This window comes from Alligator mississippiensis, chromosome 4 (assembly GCF_030867095.1).
Source record: "Alligator mississippiensis isolate rAllMis1 chromosome 4, rAllMis1, whole genome shotgun sequence".
NCBI lineage: Eukaryota > Metazoa > Chordata > Crocodylia > Alligatoridae > Alligator > Alligator mississippiensis.
Window position 1 is genome coordinate 208,243,803 of NC_081827.1, and position 21,481 is coordinate 208,265,283.

Below are 21,481 nucleotides of genomic sequence, written 5' to 3' on the forward strand. Positions count from 1 at the left end.
TTCTCTGGAATTTGACTGTGCTACTGTAGACTCTTATGCCACTTCAGCCAAAGGTTCCAATAATGATAAAAACTTTAGCACGAGTCAATTGCAAGGTTCTTCCTCTTTGTCCCAAATAAGCTATCTTTTTGTTGCTGTTATTCATAAAAAAAATCTGTGACGTCCAGACGTTGAAAAATTCATGGATTCTCAAAGTAACTTTTACCTTAAGGAAACACAGTGTCTTCTTCTAGTTCAGTCTCACTGCAATGAGTTTTTCCAACCTCAATATTTTTACACATTAGTCTAAAGTAACTTTTGATCAACCATGATTGAACTAGTTAATGCAGTTCAAGTACACACAGAACATTCTAGTAATTCAGACCATTTTAGTCTCTGTTCTTATATGTATTTAGGATTAGCATAACTTCAGTTACAAGGCTAGACAATACATGTATACATATAATTTGACTGGTCATCAATAAAAATTGGCAGGAAGATGAGTATTCCTGCTTGGCTTCACTGGTAAAATGAGTTGGGACAGCTAAGGTGTATTCAAGTGATTAATTAATGGTGCTGTAACACCTGCTTGCATTCCAATTTTCAAATCAGGCCCTATCCATTAAATTCTGTTGATGCTTGCTCGCATTAATTTCAGGGGGAATCACACATGTTTTAGCACAGAACCTGCACCTAAATATTTGTTCTTTCAATTTCCCATTTAAAAGATTTAAATTTGTATCAGTATTTTTAATCTGTACTATGATATCACACTCTATGATACCACTAGATAGACAGAGATCCTGGGATTATAATGATATAAGAAACTAACTGACATATTAAGATTACACATTTATGTGAGCATAAAGCATACTTAATCCTCAATAGCTATTTTAAACAAATGATTCACCTTTTCAGGTTTGGAACCCAGCTGCTGCCACCACTTCCCTTGCTGCAGATTGCTTCTGAAACATTTCAGAACATTTATACTGATGATTATTTTTATATCCTAGTTTCAATACATTCAACAGTTTTGTCTTCATTGTTTCCTCTCTAGCAGACCATTTTATTCTTACCTTGTTCTTCACACTTTTCTTTTTCCTATTTCATTGATTTTACTTTAGTATTAATTTGAGTAAGATTTGGCAAAGCTTTTAAACTTTGGTAAATTTTGATTAAAGCCTGTTGTAACATGCCTAATTTCTTTTCTTTATTTTATCTTCTTGCTTTTATGATCCTTACTATTCTGATAATTAGAAAACTACCCCAAATTTTACCCATTAGTCCTGTTGTTACATTAAGGCATTGGCTCAGCATTCATTAAAAGCAGCATCACTATCTCAAGCAACTTATCATTTCCCCTGGTGTGGGGGTTGGCATCTGGATCTGCCTTGCCAGGTGATTTTTATGCAGCCTACAAAGCCAGGACATGAGTGGCAATTTGATAGTGAGGGGAAGTGGCAGGGGGAGTTGGTGGCAGCATCCAGCAACAGTGAAAGTGGTGGCAGCAGCTGGGTCCCAAATGGCAGCCCACTTTCAGGCCAAGCTCCAGCCAAATGTTCTGCTGCCTGCAATTTGCAGGCTGAGTCCTGCAGCCCTCTTAACTGGACTCCTTGCAGGCTGCATTTGCTCTGCCACTTCATTCTTCCTCCAAGTAAAGTGTGTGTGTGTGTGTGTGTGTGTGTGTGTGCGCGCGCGCACGCGCGCGCGGGGGGGGGAGGGCGGGGGGTGTCCTCTGTCACAGATGGCTCTAAGACAATATTCTAGGTTGCATTAGACACATCTTTTATACCTTTACCTTTAAAAACAGACCTGTTTTTCAGATTCAGAACTTAAACTGATTCAGTTACAAAATGTTGAATGAATAAAAACTCTCTCTGGAAAAATTAAAAGAGGACAGTAAAGTCACTTTACAAAGTGTTGGGCGACATGTGAAGTACTGGAAAAGGGCAAAGGTAGTGTTCCTCTGAATAAAAGCAAAAAAGGAGGACCTGGGGAATTATAGACCAGTTAGCTTGATGTTACTGGAGCAAATGATTTTAAAAGTTATTTTGTAAACATCTGGAGGAGGAAAGTCTGATCAAAAGCAGTAAGTATTGATTTGGTGGGGTTGGTTGTTCTTGTTTTGGGGGGGGGGGGGGGTTAAGTTGTGCCAAACAAATTTGATCTCCTCTAACAAAGTAACTACCATGAGTATGAAAGACATGTAGTGGATAGAGCATACTTGAACTTTAGCTAAGGCTTTTGGCAAAGTCCCATGTGACATTCTTACAAGCAAATCTGAGAAATGTGGGTTAGATAAAATTACTACAAGGCGGTACTGGCTCAGTCCCTGGAAGCAAAGGTTAATTATAATATGTCACAATGGCAGGAGGCTTTATGCTGGGGTTCTACAGGGTCTGTCCTGGTTCCAATGCTGTTTAACATGATTATTAATTATTTTGTACCCGCCTCCGCTCTACCAGGTATTCCCGCGCCGCGTTTGCCCGGGCCCAAGGTTCCGTGCGCCCTAGCTTCGTGAGTGCACCCCGGAGGTTACCCCTGCTGGTATCAGGGGGACCCCTGAACTTGCCTGCCACGACTTTGATGGTACCTTCAGTGGGGGGGTCCTCCCTTGGGGTATCCACCGGTGTCGACGCGTTCCTCGGCAGGTAACCTCGGGGCTCCGTCCTCCCCTACACCCCAGCCACTCACCACCTTAGGCTCTTCCTCCTATGGCCTCAACGTCATCCTGGCTTGCCACCCTCTCGTCTCAATACACCGGCCGTCAACGACGGTCTTCAGGCTGGGCATACTGCCTATAGGGATGCCAGCCCAGTCCCTCCGGCCTGGTACCTGCGTTCCTCCAGGGGTCCACGAGGTCGCTGTATCTACTGCCGGCTCTCCTCTGTATGGGGCACCCGGTTACCTCACCAATGCCCCCTTTCTCGATGTGGCTGGCCTCTCCGCCGCTCCTGCCACTCGCGCCGCAGCTGCCTTCACTATCAGCTCTGCGGTCTGGGATCCAGCTAGCTCCTCCCCCGGCCCTATTGCCGGTGCAGCAGCTGGTTCCTTCCCCAGCTAGGCTGCCTGGGGCCCTCTCTGCCCGTTCTCCGGCTCTATCTCCAGCGTTGCTGCTGGCTCCTTTCCCAGTTACGCTGATTAGAGTCCTGCCAGCTCCTCCTCCGGTCCTACTACTGGCGCTGCCACCGGTTTCCCCACTGGCTAAGCCAATAATCACAGTGCTGGCTTCTCCACCAGCACTGCTGCCAGCTGCTCCGCTCTGTCTCTCGGAGCCAGGTCTGGCTCCGCCTCCTTCTTTCCCGCACTCCACGGGTGGCGGCTGACTCCCCGCTCTCTGAGGCTTCTCGCTCCAACTTCCTCCATCCAGCCGCCTCGTTGCCTCGGCGGGGCCGCATTTTGTTCCTCCCGGAAGGCGTCCCCCACCCCCGCTGCTTTGCCGCAGCTGGATAAATGCCTGGCTGACAACCCGTGCCGGCATTCTCGCCGCGTGGGCCTCCCTCAGCTCTTCCGGCCCTTCAGGAGGTAAGCGGGACCCTTTGCTGCTCCAGGGGCCTTCCGGCGTCCCAGCTCCCCTAGGACATATTTGGATGCCAGACTACAGAGCTATTTGAGAAAATCTGTAGACAAGAAACTGGGCAAGATCGCATATATATTGGAGTATAGGAGTAAAGTTCATAAAGATCTTGATAGATTGGAAAGCTAGGCTAGAGACAACAGGATGAAAAGCAGTGAAGACAAATGGAAAATGCTGCACCTAGGGAACAATGATGAAAAGCATAAATATAGAATGTGAGATAACTGGCTGAGTGACAGTACTGCTGAGAAGGATCTTGGGGTTTTAGTGGACCACAGACTCAACATGAGTCAACAATGTGATGCAGATGCAAAAAAAGTGAACATATTTTTGGGCTACATGAAACTGGAAAAGATGGAGAGTGTAAGATGTAGAAGTATTTTGACAGGCTAGGCAGTAGCATCTCCTGCCATCCCTGGCCTGGAGAGCTATGTGGCCTCATGGGGAAGTAGTGGTGGCACCAATTGGAGGTGTCAGGCTCATGGTGGGGGCTCCTGCAAGGTGGAGGGCATGGCGTTGGGGCCTAGGTCCTGGGTCACAATGACTATGATATTGAAGCTGTCCCCTGGGTCCTCCATGGTGGGGTCCATCACCTTGATGACTCTGGGAAAAGGTTGAAGGAGCTGAAGTGCAGCTTCAGGTGCACCTCCAGCCCTGGATCCTCCAGCATACCAGGGGCCAACATCAGTGAGCAGAGGTTCTCGGGAATACCAGTATCACAACTTGTGCCCCAGGGTCCCTAAGGACCTGCATCTGGGCACCAAGCCACCAGTGCCCTCCTGCAGGGAAAAACCCTACTGGTGACACCTCCTGCCCCTCCCCCCCAGGTGGTGTGATAGGTGTATGTGGTGGAGATGGTCTTATTGAGGAAGGAAGTGGGACAGATCCTTCTAGAAGGGCATGGTATGCCTTCTGCTGCCAGACACCTTATTCACACCATGTACACATTTGTACTGCACCTTCACAAGGCCACTAAGGGTGCCTGTCAAAGGGTACTGTGTCTGTTACACTAAGGAGATGGTGTTAACGCTATGAGACTGTTATGACCACCTGGTCAAAGCTCTACTGCTTAGGTTGGTTGATTTAGGACAGGCTGGGGCTTTGGGAGCTGAGTGTATGTGGGTGTGCCAGAGCCAATTGGAGGTAGAGACACCCTGCTCAAAAGGTGATTTGGTTAAAGACTGGGCCAGATAGAGGTGTCTCAGTTATAAGCAGAACAGACTGAGTCATCTAAGGTCTCACACTGGTAGTCTGAAGGATGCCCCCAAAAGTCATAGTAATCAACATCAAGATGTGGCAGGACAAGACAGGGCAGTACCATGGTGCTGACCAGAGTGCCGAACAAGCCTAGGTGGCTGCTGGAGGGACCAGAGCTGCCTTTAGAGACAGAACCCATTACAGAGTCTAAGTTCCTAAGTCAGTTGTGCCTTTCTAAAAGCATCATTCCTGTACAGAGACTATACACATGGCATTATTCAGTCATCTTTGCCTAGCACTAAATGAAGAAAGGCCTGATCTTGTAACAACTGAAGAAAATGGAAGCTTTTCTCTTAACACCATTGAATGGGTCAACAGTTCAAGGAGCATTAGGTGTTAGTCATTTTCCTTTTTTTAAATTTTTGACAATTTCAGGGATGACTGGTACGATTGCCAACCAGAGTGGGGGGCTCCCCCCATGGCTGATCACAGACGCTGCTGGGGGGACTTTCAGCACAACCGGAAGTGCCGGCAGCGCTTCTCTGGGTGCCCACATGATCACAGGGGGGGGGCATTGGCCACTGGCTTCTTTCAGCACCCCCACTCCCCGGCCAGTGAGGGTCAATTTCAGGTGGAGCACGTACCTTCCGAGCCCCCTCTTATGCATTGCCCATGAATCTTCTACTTCATAAACAGCTTGTACTCCTGAAGCACTGCCATGATGTCACAATTCTTTTCAAAAGCTTGTCTCAAAAGCTAAACATAAATTTAAAATAAACCAGCACATTTACATAAAATCTGGGTTGTTTGTTTTTTTTTAAACATAACCTTCACTTAATCTGAAGAGGGACTTGGGTTGTCCAGTTTCAAAAAAAACAAGGAGTTCAAATATACCAGAGTGTAGTTAAGAAACTGTCCAAAACTTCTCAATGTCTTATGATTCATGATGTACATTACTGACGAGTTGCCTTTGTTGAAATACCACTGGGATTTACTAGGATTTTTTTTTCTTTTTCTGAAGGAAGATTTTTAAGTTGTGCCAAATCATTCTCTGAAAAAAAAATGTTTTATTTGACTGGTAATACACTGAAAGTGTTATGGCTTCCTGAAGTGTTTCTATCACAGTTAGTGCATCAACAGTAAAAATTCCCAAGTAGTTACATTAATTGATTCCTAGGTAGTCTGGATCTTCAAAAAGTAAAATGACTAACACCTAATAAGCAAAAGTTGACTACCTCAAGGCTCAGTCTTCCACATGAGTACAATAAAGCATATGACTGACATCCTTCAGATGTTTGAGGTTAATTGTATATAAGTTTCAGGGTGGGGAAACAAAAAAGTTATATATGTACTGAAAATAAAACCTTCAAAACAAAAGAATTGTGTAAATAAACTAATGAAGAGAAAACTATAATTTTCAGTAAAAGCTCTAGCAAATCTACAAACTGTAAGTTTAAAGTGTCATTAATTATTGCCAATGAAGACTAAAATATTCCTACAATACACACAAACTGTCTGTCATACATCCCAAAGTCTATTTACAGAGGTGATTATTGTTTTTAGAATTATTTTGATTCAACACTAATTTTTCTAGAGTAGGTTCATAGCGCTATCTCAAACAGTTGGACTTGTACAATGTTGATAATGATGTGTGTGTGTGTTCTTGGAGTTTTGCAAGTTAAAATGGTAAAAGCAGATAATATAAAATATTTAGAATTAATTCGAAAACAAACAATGTTTTGTACTTTTCAAGGGAGTATCCATAATAAGGTCTCCAGGGCCTTTTTTTAAGTTGTGGTTTTTTAGGGGAATAGAAAGAAAGCTTTCTCCATTACATATGTGGCCAGGTGTCCATCCCGGGTACCCATTTCTCCGATAGCTCCCCCCCGATTCCCACCTGCCACGACTTGATCTAAATACAATTTTTTTTTTGGGGGGGGGGGGGGGGGAGGGACAGTTGTTAGATACCGGTACCCTGGTAATGAACACGCGGGTAAGGTCTTAATTATAAGTGCTTTTTTAAGTTAGTCTGGCTCTCTTTCTCTTTAAACGTGAATCCCCCGGGGTCGCCGCGGGGTTCTCAGTGTCTGCGGTCTGGGCGTAAAGCAGTGCTACTGATTGGCTTGTTGCTCAACAATCAGCCACTAACAAGGCAATTAGCGGTTGGTTAACGCCGATATCGGGATTCCCTGGCTGCGGCTTGTGCCGGCTTGCAAAGCGCGGCTTCGTCAGTTTCCTTTCCTTTCTTTTCACTTTCTGGCGTCTCGGCTTCCCCCTCACCCTCCGGAGCGAAATCGGGGTTACAGGGGTTACCGGCAATGTCGGGGCTTCTTTGTCCTTTTCCCTCTCTGCCCCTTTCTTCCTCATCTCCCCCCTCGTTCGGGGAATCCCCACACTGAGCCCTTGGAGCTGTGGGGGAACTTTCGTGCCGCCGCTCCGTTTTAACTCACCACCGAGGCTTTCTCCAGGTAGGACACGATCTGGGAAAGAACGTCTCCCTTCCCCTCAAAACTCCCAACTTTGTCTAGGAGTGTTGGCCCTTCTGATTCCTCTTTGCGAGTGCGTGCCCGAAGGCAACCTTGGGCAGTTTCCTCCCCCCTTTTATTTCCCTTTCCTGGCTCTGTATTGGCTGCCCAGATCTAGTGAACATGAATTAATTCCCAGGAATTTAGTCTGAAATAGCTTTCTCAACATCACACATTTCTATGTTTGAATTTTTCTCTCTGGTTCTGTTTTCTTGCTTGTGTGTAGGTTGTGGAATTAGCTGAGAATACCTCCAGCACTCCCTGCTCTCATCCAGGGATTCATTATAATGATAGCGTTATATTTACATCATTACCTGGTACGTTTGAAATAGCTTGGCTTGATATGCCCCAAATCATCTTCAATAAGCACTAATTAATAGAGAGGGAAGAAATTACTCAGTATCAGTCTCACTGGTGGTAGTGGGCTTTTTTTTGCTGAAGATTTATAAAATCCACTATGGATTGGGGATTGAGGGAGATGTCTTTGTGGGTTTTACTTTAGAAACTTAGTCTTTCCTGTTGCTCTTTCTAGGAACCTCAAAGGATGAGTGAATATTACTAGTTGCAGGAGAGGGACACACCCCAGGGCTACATGGGGGAAACTGAGTCTGCTTAACTAAAGAATTCAGTTTAAGCTGGCTAAATATGTGCCTACTTCATTAAAAATACAGAAAATTGCTGGTGAAAGCCTTGGCTACTTGCACAATTCTTGGTTCATAGATTCATAGATTCATAGATGTTAGTGTCGGAAGGGACCTCAATAGATCATCGAGTCCAACCCCCTGCATAGGCAGGAAAGAGTGCTGGGTCTAGATGACACCAGCTAGATGCTTATCTAACCTCCTCTTGAAGACCCCCAGGGTAGGGGAGAGCACCACCTCCCTTGGGAGCCTGTTCCAGACCTTGGCCACTCGAACTGTGAAGAAGTTCTTCCTAATGTCCAATCTAAATCTGCTCTCTGCTAGCTTGTGGCCATTATTTCTTGTAACCCCCGGGGGCGCCTTGGTGAATAAATACTCACCAATACCCTTCTGTGCCCCTGTGATGAACTTATAGGCAGCCACAAGGTCGCCTCTCAACCTTCTCTTGCGGAGGCTGAAAAGGTCCAGGTTCTCTAGTCTCTCCTCGTAGGGCTTGGTCTGCAAGCCCTTAACCATGCGAGTGGCCCTTCTCTGGACTCTCTCCAGGTTATCTGCATCCCTCTTGAAGTGCGGTGCCCAGAATTGCACGCAGTGCTCCAACTGCGGTCTGACCAGCGCCCTATAGAGGGGAAGTATCACCTCCTTGGATCTATTCGTCATGCATCTGCTGATGCACGATAAAGTGCCATTGGCTTTTCTGATGGCTTCGTCACACTGCCGGCTCATGTTCATCTTGGAGTCCACTAGGACTCCAAGATCCCTTTCCACTTCTGTGCCACCCAGCAGGTCATTCCCTAGGCTGTAGGTGTGCTGGACATTTTTCTTCCCTATGTGCAGCACTTTGCATTTCTCCTTGTTGAACTGCATTCTGTTGTTTTCTGCCCACTTGTCCAACCTGTCCAGGTCTGCTTGCAGCTGTTCCCTGCCCTCCGGCATGTCCACTTCTCCCCATAGCTTTGTGTCATCTGCAAACTTGGACAGAGTACATTTCACTCCCTCGTCCAAGGGAGTGCAATTCATGAACCAATAACAAATATTATAAATTCATCAGGTAAGTTTAGCTGGAGATGAGTTTGACAGGTCCAGATTAAGAACAAAAACTCTTGTTCCATTGCAGTTTGCTCATAAACTCTGAAAGCTAGGGCAGGTGCTAAAAAATTACCCATCTCAAATAGAACTCACCTTATGGATACAGAGAGAGTTTTAGGACATGACCAGCTCCTTCTATTTATTATTATATTTTGAGAACACCTGAAGATGCTCAGGGGTATACAATGATATTTTACTTCAGATATGTGGTAAAATCATGAAATTATGTAAACATAATGCTTTACCCATGATGGCCTTAGCTGCAGTGATAGGATAATGGTCGCATATATTTATCCCAAAAGACAGATGATGACATGTAGGTCAATTCTAAACTGCCTTCATGCCATGCCAAGGAGTGTTGCCATAAAGTACTCAGTCCACACATTAGAACCCTTGAAATCAAAGCTGACTGGTAGCGGAGCATGGTGGGGGGCATGTGCCCACCCTGAGATTGGCTCCCAAAAGCAGGGCAGTTTTTTGCCGTAGTTTTTTTGCTATGCGGGCCAGAGGCATGTTGGGGAGGTGGCACTAAGCTGCGGCCCAGAAGTATAGGAATGGATATGGGGCTTTGGGCCCACTCCCCAGCCCTCTCACAAATTGTGCCTCCTCAGACTCAGGAGACACCAGTTACCCCTGCTCGAAATTTGGCAATGTAGCCACCAAAAAGCAGCCCTCTGTGCACATACTTGTTTTTCCACAGTCTATATGGAAACAGGCATAGTCAGAATGAATCATGCAGGCACACTTTGAGGGAGAAGGGAAAAAGTATAATATCAGCCAGACTGAGAAAAAACAGGGAGGGAAGTCATATTGACATTATTCAACCAGCCGTAGTCAGAGGCTTGTCACAGCTGCTTTGAATTCCAGCAATAGTGAAGAGATGGAACAACTTTGTTATGATAGTAGAATTTTTCTATTATGCATTTTATTTGAAAAAAGGTCTGTAACTTCTAGTCATGTTCCTTCTGCTTGGTTGTTCCTTCTCTTCACTATTTACCTCCTAAAATAAATAATGTTCAGCAAATTGTTCAATAAGCATGCATCTCCACAGACCTCCAAAAGCCCCTGTGTGGACACAGTTGCCATCCTTCATAGAACATTTTCCAGGAATGGAGACTATACCTTAGTGTTTTCACTAAAATATTTATAAATGTAAATATCTAATAATACTGCATAATCGCTCAAATGAAAGTCTAAAAAAAAAAGTAATGGAAAATTTAATAAACTGATAGCTTTCCTGAGTATCTCCCTGATCTCATTTTTATTTTCTCCTGTCTCTAAAGGGAGAGAAGTAGCTTGTTTCTGACCCACAGTGTATGGTAGGTCTGGGGGGTAGGAAGTCAAAGTTTTAGGAATGGAAGAAAAGGAAAATGAGACATGGAAAATGTGTACTTCCATTCCAATTCAAAATTAAACATTCCAAAGGACAAACAATTACCTCCAAAAAAATAACTTGATGGCCCTAAATCAAGAAATCCTTCTCACTGCACACTACAACTACCCACCTGACACAATCAAACTTGATAGAGGTGGCACTTACAAGGCTGTAGTACTGCTTCTTCTCCAGGTCTATTGCTGGCTTCATGCCAGAACATATTCTTGTAGAATTCATCAAGCTCATCAGGTTGATCCTGGGCATGCAGTGGTGCACTTTGCACTCTTTGATATCATCCCCTTCCTCTCCGTACATACATCCTACCAGGAACATAAAGAGGTCACGGAAGACACTGACAAATGCCTGCGGAGCTCTTTCTAGCAAGGTGTATTTAAATCAAATCAAAATCTTAAATTATGTACATTTACTAAATTGAATTAAATTGCACAATGCAATTATCAAATCAAAGTTACAACTGATATCAAACCAACAAGTTAATATATGAAATGAAGTCAAAAGCTGGTCAAATCCAAAGAAAACAATTTAAATTGAAATTATGAAACTTCATAAATGATTTTTATGAAACACTACTTACAGAAGTCTAAGGACATAGCTGATTTCTGCTCTGTGGCAGTGGGTAAGCCTTCAAAACTGTCATTTCTCAAATCCCTTACACAGTTGAACTATCCCTTGTTTACTTGATCTAGTTTGATACAGAATGTCTTACCACTCTCAATTTCTCTTTTCTAGAAAATTAGTTTAATGTAAGTACATGTGGCAGGACCTGTGGCCCATGGTGCTGTGGCATTATTTGGTAGATGCATACATCCTCCCTTCTCCGATCTCCCAGGTTAGGAACAGACATTACGCGTAAACCAGTTTAAGTGATCAGAAACTTGTTTAAACCTGTAACAGAACAGATTTTCAGTGCACATAAACCAGTTTGAAAATGGTTGAAACTGATTTGAGATATACCTGGTTGAATGTAGTATCAGACTTAACTGATTTGGCTCAAACCAGTTTATGCAATGTCTGTCCCAGACCCCTTGCTGGTTTAAGGTAAACCAGAGTCCCCCAGCATCTTGGCATGCTCTCTGGGCTGGATGGGGCTCTCTGCTCCACAGCAGGGCTGGCCCCTTTTCTCTGCTCTGTGGCTGCAGCTCTGGCAGTGACTTGCAGGCACAGCAATGTCTGCCTAGCTTCCTCCTGCTTTCCTCCCTCCTTTTCCCACTCCCTGCAGGGATCCCCCATCCCCCAATTCAGGCTCAGGCTTTTTGAATGTCTGTCCCTTGCCCCAGAGTGCCTTTCCCTGCTACTTGCCTGCCAATTCTTAATGTAGTTTGAAAGGAAAAGGTTGGGAGGCTGCCCCGGGGATGCAGAGGCAGTTCAGACCACTGTTAGTCTGTCTTTATTCTATCAATTGTGGCCCTACTGGTCCTATTGGTGCCCCCAGACACCAGATGCCTTTAAGGGCAGTGTTCATGATCTCTGTCCACCCTAGAGCCATGCCCATGCCTCACAGATATTACAGGTTATCACCTTGGTGGGGCAGCTTGCCCTACTGCAAGATTTGTCCCCTCTGATCTTAAAGTCTTTGTTGGGCTTCAGCCTTCTCAATCTTGGTCCTGTTCCTCTAGCTTGGCCCCCTTAGCACAAGGCCCATGGTCCTGGACCCCAGCTCCTGGGCCCCAGCCCTGGTCTCCTGTTCTGGGCCTGTGGCCCCTGTCTCTTGCTATCACACTTTTCGGGTCTCAGTTTTCTGCTATTGCTCTTCTCAGCTGCCAGCCCTGACCCTCTTGGCCTCAGACCACCTCTGTATTATCTTGCCTGGCTCAGGCTTTTACCCTCTTGGCGTCCACCTTCCTGTCTTGTCCCTGGCCCTGGGAGACTCAAGATCTTCTGTGCCCTCAGGCACTCCTGTGGCTCATGCCCCTTCCCCTGTCAGAGCTCAATAGTGTGCTTCTCAGGCACCCCTGTGGTCTCCTCTTCACCCCTTTTAGCCACATCTGGTCTTCTGGTTAAACTGGAATCAAAAAGGCAAGCTACCATTTTAACAAAAACGTCCCCATATTGGGTAAATGTTTATACCAGAATAAAAGCAGTCTCCCACTTTTAAATGAAACCTTCCCCAGCTGGGTAAATAAACACTTGAGCAGCCCTCATCTCCTGGGGCTCTCAGCTCTCTGCATACAGAGCGCTCCAGCATCTGCCCGGGAGTTTTTATGGAGTCACTCTCCTTGGAGAGCCCAGCTCCCTGCTGCTGGTCCCATCCCTTTAAGGTGTTTGGTATACCTACCTCAGGATGCTGCCCTGTCTGAGGCAGGTGACTCACTAGCCTGCATAGATATCGCTTTTAGCGCTGATGGACAGCTGGGTCTTCCCCACTGCAGCTTAGATCTGTTGCATGTAGCCATTGTCTCAGCTGCTTATCTGCCTACACAGCTACAGCACACTTTTACAACCCATGATGATGTAGCACAATATAAGGTATAACATACCTTACATTTAGACATACATGTACTACCATATAAATAAACATACAAATGCACATATACATGCTCATTCATACCATAAGCAGTAAAGAAAATCAGTAATAAATCAAGTGTCTCTCCTGTAATAAAACACAAAAAGTAAAAGCAAAGTTGCCCGGAGCAATAGTTTACATCTTTAGGTCACATGGTCTTTGGTGCATTAGAACCAGGTCATATCATCTCTGTCAGGCTTCTCCTGGACACCTGGGGTGAGCGATAGGCAGCAAAGTCTCAGCCTCTGCCCTTCTTTGGGTCAGCCTCAGGCAAGAAGGAATGCTGACCTTTCTCCTGACAATGTTGTCCAAGAGGAAAACACCTCATTCACGCAACTCTCTCACAAAAAAACAAATGCCCTCAGGAGTAAAGAATTATTTTAGAACATATTTCAAAGGGGATACCACATTTACTCAGATCCAAGGCAAGTTTCCCCACCCCCACATTTAACATGAGGGGAAAAAAAACATTCATCTCCAATTTGAGTACAAGGTGGGGAGGGAGAGGAGAAGTGGGAGCCACAGCAGCTGCCTGCTCTTCCTCCATCCCCCTCCCCCCCACCCCCGCCCACCATCTCCTCGATTCAGGTCCTAGCTCTGTCCTTGGAGCCCTTCAGGCCTGAAAATATATTGTTAAAGAATGGCTGCAGTTCTTTCTGTTGTGTTATTAGGTGAGGCATTCTAGAAACTTAATAAAGAGTAAAACTATTAAGGAGATACTTAGATTTAAGCAGCACGCCTATGCAATCCTTGTTGAAATCAGTCCCAGGCAAAGCTGTTTTTTTTGTAAAGGTGTATGTCATAATGGTTGGAACATGCTACAGGTGAGGCACCTTTTCTCTTGATTTGCACATCTTTTTGTATTTTGGGCCAATAGGCTCCTCACGGAGTTTGACGGTAGCTTCATAATACCCTGCAAAAGGTTCTGTTGGGGCACACTGAGGCATGATGCTTCCTTATTCTCAAAGTACTATTCCAAGTGACTTTTTGATCTTTCTCATTGTGGCAGTGCACCTTTGGTGCCTGTCACTTTAAGGGCAGGAGCAGGCAGCTGCCAGGTGCCTCACTAGGGCGGCCATTTTCAAACATAGGCCAGAGAGGCAGCAGTCTATGTTGAGCAGCCAAGGAGGCAACATTGGGCTGAGCTGCTCCAGGAACACCTTGGAGGTGAGGGTGAGGCTATGGGGAAGGAGAAAGCCTCATTGGTCCTGGGCATTACCTAAAACTGCACCCTGCCAGGGATTGGTGGCCTGGTGGGGCTCTCTGTGGTGAGGGAGCCCCCAAGAAATGCCAGGCAAGTTACCATGCCAATGAAAGGCAGGGGAGGGTGCCTTATAACCCAAGCCCCCACAACCTAGTGGGTTAGTGGGTAACCCAGCAAGGAGGTTGGCAGGAACAAGGGGGTCCAGAGTGAGGCAAGGTACCCAGAGCAAATGAGGGGCAAGGAGCCCAGAGTTTGGGAAAGGGCATGGAGCCTAGCAAGGGGCGGGGAGCCTCGTGAGAGGCAAGGAGCCCAGAGGCTAGGAGCCCTGACTGTGGGGCGGGGTGGGGGGCAAGGAGCCCAGTATGAGTGAGGGGCATGGAGCCCAATGAGAGAGGCCAGAGTTAGGGGTCGGGATATGATTACATTTTGGATGCTATCTGCGGGGCATGGGCCACGGTGTAGGGAAGGTATGGAGCCGTGGTTAGCACACCCTGGCATTGGGGCATGTAATGGACAGCCTTCCACATTATACTACCAGTTATGGGAACAGCAAAGCCATGGCAGGTGAGACTAGGTGGACTGCCCTACGTAGACAGGCAGGAAAGCCGACTTGAGACTCAGCCCCACACGTCACACTCATGAATATAGACTAATAAACCCTTGTTTAGCTGTAACATCATTTTTTGATCAAGTAACATTTTCAACTCAGGAATATCTTTTATTCTTTAGTGCTAAGAAGGTGAGTTTCAGAATCATCTATTTTTTTTTAAATAGTATTTAGCTTTTTCTTGTGCTTAGGCTTCCACTATTCCTAAATGTGCTGTTTCTTTTTCAGGGAAAAACTTAGGTCAGACACTGAGCTTGTGCCTGGGATTTTAATCTTTCTTGGAATGCTTGGCCCTTGCACTTGAGTTGACTGGACACCTAGTTCCTCTGTATCTACAATCCTCAAGGGGTTCTAATGACTGCTGCTTCTTTCGCTAATTGATAATTATTTCCTAGGGTATCAGGATCTTTTCTTATTCCCTTACAATAAAACATTAGATCAGCTTCCTGAATAAGCTCAATAACCTCAATCAATTCAATATACTTAATTCTCATGTCATTATCCTTTCTCATGCTGTGCTATTTCTACCTGGGCACGTAGGCCAAAAAAGGTTATTACATGGTGAAATCAGTCCAAACACCAAACACCTAATACAACATGCAGCTGCTTGTGGGGTAATCTGGATTCTAGCAATCTCTGCATGTTGTTCGTCTAGCATTTACAAATTGGGGATGGGACCTTAGTTCACCCATGCCTTTCAAGTTAATAACATAGCTCCTATTAAAATTAAATGGAAGAGTTGGTCTTTATTTTTCTTACTTCAACCAATGACCCCAGGTTGGCAAGGAGATATTAATTGTATAGTGAAATATATGCCTGGTTTATTAGCACAAGGACAAAGGCTTACATTAAAAGAATATGCACAGCATGTACAGAGCAAAAGGCAAAGGCTTACATTAAAAAAATAGGCACAGCATGTACAGAGCAAAAACAGATAGAACTTTAATTTGATGAATCATTAATTTTATTTATAAGATAGTACAGGTGAAGAAAGAAGTAAAACTTGTGCCATCTATAGATTTTATAGCAGAAATGTTGCAGAAAGAAGAAGTTGAAGTTACTGCAATCACAGTTCTAGGATAAATGGGATATTATTAGTAATTATTGCAATCTATATAATACAGGAAAATAAATCTGTGCATTTGATGCAGGCACCAATGCAGTATGACAGTTAAAAATCAAAATTCACCAGCCAACCAGAGTTCTTAGTACTAACATCTACTAAGCATTCAGAAACGTGGTATAGATTGAAGAGGTACATTGTTTTTTCTCCTATTTGAAGATTTTTTTCAGGGCTTTCTATAGTGCAAATCATAATATGTTTAGAAAAACTAGGCTACAGAGTAAGGGAAGGGAGGGATCTAATTACGAACTGTGGGGGAAAAATTGAATAATAGCATCATAGAAAATTAGGGATGGAAGGGACCTCAGGAGGTCATCTAGTCCAACCCCCTGCTCAAAGCAGGACTGTCCTCAACTAGATCATCCCAGGCAAGACTTTGTCTAGCAGGGTTCCAAAGCCTCCAAGAATGGAGATTCCACTACTTTTCTGGGTAACCTGTTTCAATGCTTTACTACCCTCCCAGTGAGAGTTTTTCCTAATATCTAACCTAAACTTTCCTTGCTATGAATTGAGACCATTGCTCCTTGTTCTGTCATCTGCCACCACTGAAAACAGTCTAGCTCCATCCTCTGGAACCATCCTTTATGTAGTTGAAGCCTGCTATTAAATCCCCTCTCAGTCTTCTCTTTTCCAAACTAAATAACCCCAGTTTTTTCCCCCTAGGCCTGTCTTCATAAGTCATGTGCCCCAAACCCCTAAACATTGGACTCTCTCCAATTTGTCCACATCCTTTCTGTAGTGGGGCCCCCAAAACTGGACACATTACTCCATATGTGGTCTCACCAGTGCTGACCAGAGGGGAATAATCATTTCCCTCAATCTGCTGGCAATGCTCCTACTAATGCAGCCTAGTATGCCACTAACTTTCTTCACACCAACAGCACACTGTTGGCTCATATTCGACTTCTTGTCTACTATAGCCCCAGGTCCTTTGTGTTGGCACTGGATTTATGACCCAGATACCTTGTTTCAGGTGGACCCAAATCCTCAGACCAACCACAACCTCTCCATTCGATAATAGGCAAAATGTATTGATACATAGTGATAGTAGATAAGAATAATGGAAACCATTCTGTATCTACCAGTCCCAGAGTTCACATGGTCAAGGTATCTCTAGCCAGTACGCGAACTTCACTCTGAGGTGCTCTCTTGCATGTCAGGTGTCAGCAACTGGGAGGGCAGAGGCCAAGCCCACCTCGTCCACAGTAGGGTGGATAAAACAGGCTGGTGGTGTACCCTCTGTCCATGGTAGCCTCAGGTTCCTCTATCAGGGGCTCTTTGCTGATCTGAAATCCCTCCTTTTGCATTCTTTATCCCCTTTGATGACTCTTCATCTCTGGGCATTGCTGATTGGTCTCACTGTGGTCGTTATACTGCCTACATTCTGTCCTGTCAGCATAATCCTTTGTTTCATAAATCTATCACATGCATGTATCCTAATTTGATTATTTCTGTTGTCCTCCTAATTTGATCTGTTTACCAAAACCAGAAATCCCAAGGGCTCTGCAGTGGGCCATGTGACCTGGTGCCAATGTTGCAGAGTCCCTTATCTCTGTTATGGAATAATGTAATATATATGCCTTCACTTTCCCAGCCTGTGTGTCTGCTTGCTGCTTGCCTGTATCAGACACAGTGGGCCTTGAAGGAAACTTTGTCACAAACAGGCTTTTAGAAATCAGTTAACCTTTGCCATACCTCTGGACCACTGTTCTAAAGCAATATCTACTTTAGCTACAAGCCAATTCCCAAAAGCAAACCTCTAAATACCATTTTCTAGTAATCACTTTGCTGCAGAACTGCTGCTTAGCCAGTCAGTCCCCAGTCTGTACTGGTGCATGAGATTGTTTTGTCATAAGTGCAGGACTTTGCAATTGTCCTTATTGAACCTCACAAGCTTTCTTTTGGTCCAATCCACCAGTTTATCTAGGTCTCTCTGAACCCACTGCATAACAGGTTTATCTTTTATGGCTCAGATAAAAGGATATTCCAGAGGTGTAGAAGGGCGTAGTATTAATAACCCAAGGCAGCTGCAGTCAGCTGACACTGTGGCAGCATCTGCTCTTGCTTTTTCCCCTTTCCTCCCCACCCCAAACAAAAGGCAGTGCCCAGGGCTATTGTTCTAGTTGCCATCCCCCCCACCTCCCTCAGTAATGCTACTGGGATATTATGGTGCCCTTTAAACCTGAACAGCAGTTATTGCTTGTAATGACAAAATAAGATGCAAACCAAGAGCCAGAGCTTGCCTTATGGAACATGTATGCATGTCTTCCCATGAAGAAGAAGGTATCAGCTACTGCCACAGCATTACTGCTATCCTTCTTTCTCTGAAAATCTTTCTAGACCAACGTTCAGTAACCTACAACCCAAACACCAGATCTGGCCTGCCAAGCAATGTCATCCAATCCCTGATGCCACAACACTGATGGCAATTTTCTGATGTAGGGCAGCAGCTAGGTTGTGTGCAATCCTTGCAAGGGGAATTGCCACCTACCTTCAGAATGAACTATGTTAATTTGGTTTCCTGCTTCTAAAAGGTTAGCCAACCCCTGCTCTAGACCATAGGAGTTGCCATGCTGCATCAACCCAGCAGTTCATCCATCCAGTAACTTTCTTCTGATCATGGTAGATACCAACTGCTTCAAAAAGAAATTCTGCAGTAGACAGCTATGAGGCATATTGTCCCCTCCCAGCCCCCAGATGTTAGACTTTGCTCTAAACTAGTGCTTATAGTCTTCCCAAAATTCTATTTTTTTAGATATTCATTAGAATAACTGTGGGTATTCTTGTGTTCCATATTCATGAGTAGTCTTCCCTTGAATCCTACAGGTCTGGGCTGCACAAAAAGGCTAGCTGAAGGAAGGCTAGGTGATGTATGCTGGCCACCATTGCTCTAATATCAAACACAGGAAAAAGATAATTCCAGATCCACGTCTATCTATTCTCTCAATTCCATTTTGGGAGTTTTGGGGAGTTTTTTTGTTTGTTTGTTCCTTGGATTTCTTCAGGATTTTCAACTGACTGGTTTGGTAGCTTGGTCTTTGTTCTGTTATTTTTAAAAGATTTAATGAAAATAAGTATCAGAAAGTTAAGGCAGTGCTTGGAAGAGTGTCTGTAGCCTCCTGAAGCATTACGTTATTTGTTTCTGACTAAATACCTTTGTTTTAATTCCCCCCTCCTTTTGTTTTCTAAACATTTGCACTCAGGTAAAGAAGCTGTTCCTAGCCCTCAGTGACATGTGCCAGCTGCGTGTCCTGGAAAGACCAGCCACTCTTGCACTTGAGGCCTGGTTTTAAGATCAGGAGTCATATGACAGTATAGCTAAAGAATAATACGTTGAGACCCAATCTATGTTTTAGTAGGCAAAGCTCTCCATTTCATATATTGCCATCTTAACTGTGCCATCAAGGGCATGTTCAGCTAGAGAGGCCAAGGATGGAACAACTCTCTTCTTTCACAGACAGTCTCGCCAGACATAAGTAAGGAGATAGCTGTGTAGAAATTTAGCTTCCAGAGATGGTATTGTAAATATATATTCCAGAAAGAGAGAGATACAGTTTGCTGTAAAGCATCTGGTATTTGCCACTGTTGAAAATACTGGAATAGATGGTGGTCTAGTATGGTGTAATATGTTTTAAATTTATATGCTTGTTTGATCATTACCTGACCTGTCAAAAAGGGTCAAAGGTCAGGATTGAGCCCAGCAGGTTAGTATGGTTAAAGCAACTTGGTTTCTTTAGCCAAAAAACACAAACAAGAGTAATGTGGCCATTAGCACATCCAGGCAGCTTTGACTCCCCAACTCAAATGACCTGTCACCCACTGACAGCTGAGAGCAGCCTTCAGAAGAGGTCCAGAGCAAAGCTCAAATTTACATCTTCATATCCACTGAGAAATGCCTTAAGGTTTTCAAACTTCCTAAAATTTTGAAACCCTTTCATATCACTTCTGCTGCAGAACTCCTACCCCTGGCTCTGCAAGCTGCATGAGCTGATATGGATCCAGGTGGTCATTGAACAGTAATGGTGGTTCACCACCTCCCAGCCCACCCTGCCATTACGCCAAATCTCTTTGCAGAACCCCTGCTGATGCACTGCAGAACACATTTTGAAAACCACTCCCTTAAACAACTAGTGTAGCACTCCTGCCATTCCAATCATTTAAATAGAAAAGAAGTTAATTCTCTGATGCTGCCAAGCCAACAGCTCTGGCTATCAGCATATTACCATTGCTGTATTTTTAGAAAAGTAACATTGTTACAACAGAACTGCAGAGCCTACAAGGAACAGATAACAAGGACAGCTCCCTTCTGAAGAATGCAAAAATAGATTAAGCTGGTCTCAGCTGAAAAAGATGTCATCAATTTAGACAGCAGCTTGCTCTTTCAGTGGAAAACATGGGAAATGGAGCGGCACAAATGGGTGAACTACTCAACTCTTCAAAATATTTGTAAGATAATTAATCTCTACTGCTCTCCTTGTTTGATGGGGGCTGGCTTATTGCTCCATTAAATGCAATGATATCACTAAAGAAGGAAGACAATTTCAAATGAGACACAAGAGACAGAAGTTATTTTGTCTCTAACACAACAATCATTGTATGCTGGGGGGAAGACTGTGCCTTTTTGTGTGCATTGCCTTCACTATTGGAAGTACAGGCAAAGGGCAACACAGAACAGTATGTGAGCATAGGAGAGGCGGTGCCAGACTCCGAGGGAGGTGGAAAAAGAGCTGCTAATGACAAACTTCGTGACTGTGTCTAAAAGAACTGTGCTGAAGAGAACTGTTCTAAGAATTTGTCATGCTTATAAAATTCATAACAAGCTTTGAGAGGAATCTTGATGCAATCCTTCCCAAGGTCACTGGAAACCAACTGCCTCATGGGGGTGGCAGGTTAAGCCTCCAGGGAAAGTGTGCTGGCTCCCTTGGCATTGCAGCACCCCCTCCTGGCCCATCTGCAGATTAGCATTAAAGGTGGTAAACAACTAAACAAGGATACTATTACTAGTGTGTGGCTGGAGATACAGCAAAACAGCAATAATATGGTAGTGGAAAGAGATTTAGAAAATAAAGATATAAATAAAAAAGAGATTGCAAGTTGAGGGCATGTAGTATTCTCAACATTTTAGCGCAAACACACTTAGGCACCTTACTCCATTTATTTGGCTAGCTCACTTTGGATATGGTGGAGAGGTAGAGAGTTCTGCTACATAGTAAAACAGCAGAAGAGTATTTGAGTATTTATTTATGCTTCTTACCTTTTCAGCTTGAACTTTCCTCTTCTACACAGGGGAAAAATGTTGCTGTTATGCAACTCCAGATCTCTGGCTCCTCCTAGAAAAGATGTGTTGCTACTTTCATCCAGTCCTCAGCGCAGAACTCAGACTATCCTGCGAGAGAAACACTTGTGAAAGCATGGCAGTCCTCCTCTAGATTTGATTGGTTCAGTGGAAAGTGTTATGATCCAAGTGCAGGAATGAGACTCAGCATATTCTTCCTATAGGAAGTTCTTTTAATCCATCTATGCTCTCTGTACTTCCTTGTTAATGTTAAAGGACTTCTAAACATGCACATGATTTAGGGCCCTGAGAAATTCACAGATTTCTTGTTGAAGATTCACGGCACATGCACAGGTAAAGTATCC

At 44.4% G+C, this 21,481-nt stretch overlaps 1 long non-coding RNA gene across 2 annotated transcripts in view; it reads right to left on the bottom strand.

Annotated features, from left to right (window-relative positions):
* The window catches only part of LOC109281397 (uncharacterized), a 32,824-nt gene extending 11,575 nt beyond the window's left edge, over positions 1-21,249 (bottom strand). Inside the window, exons 1-2 of one of the 2 annotated variants that reach the window (XR_002088027.2) lie at positions 21,096-21,249; positions 10,549-10,703 (exon numbers count right to left, since the gene is read on the bottom strand). This is a non-coding gene — a long non-coding RNA (uncharacterized LOC109281397). Of the gene's footprint in view, positions 1-7,203; positions 7,599-10,548; positions 10,704-21,095 lie in introns of those variants that run through there. The other variant, XR_009462085.1, reaches the window with a different exon arrangement.
* Positions 21,250-21,481: the final 232 nt, after the last annotated feature.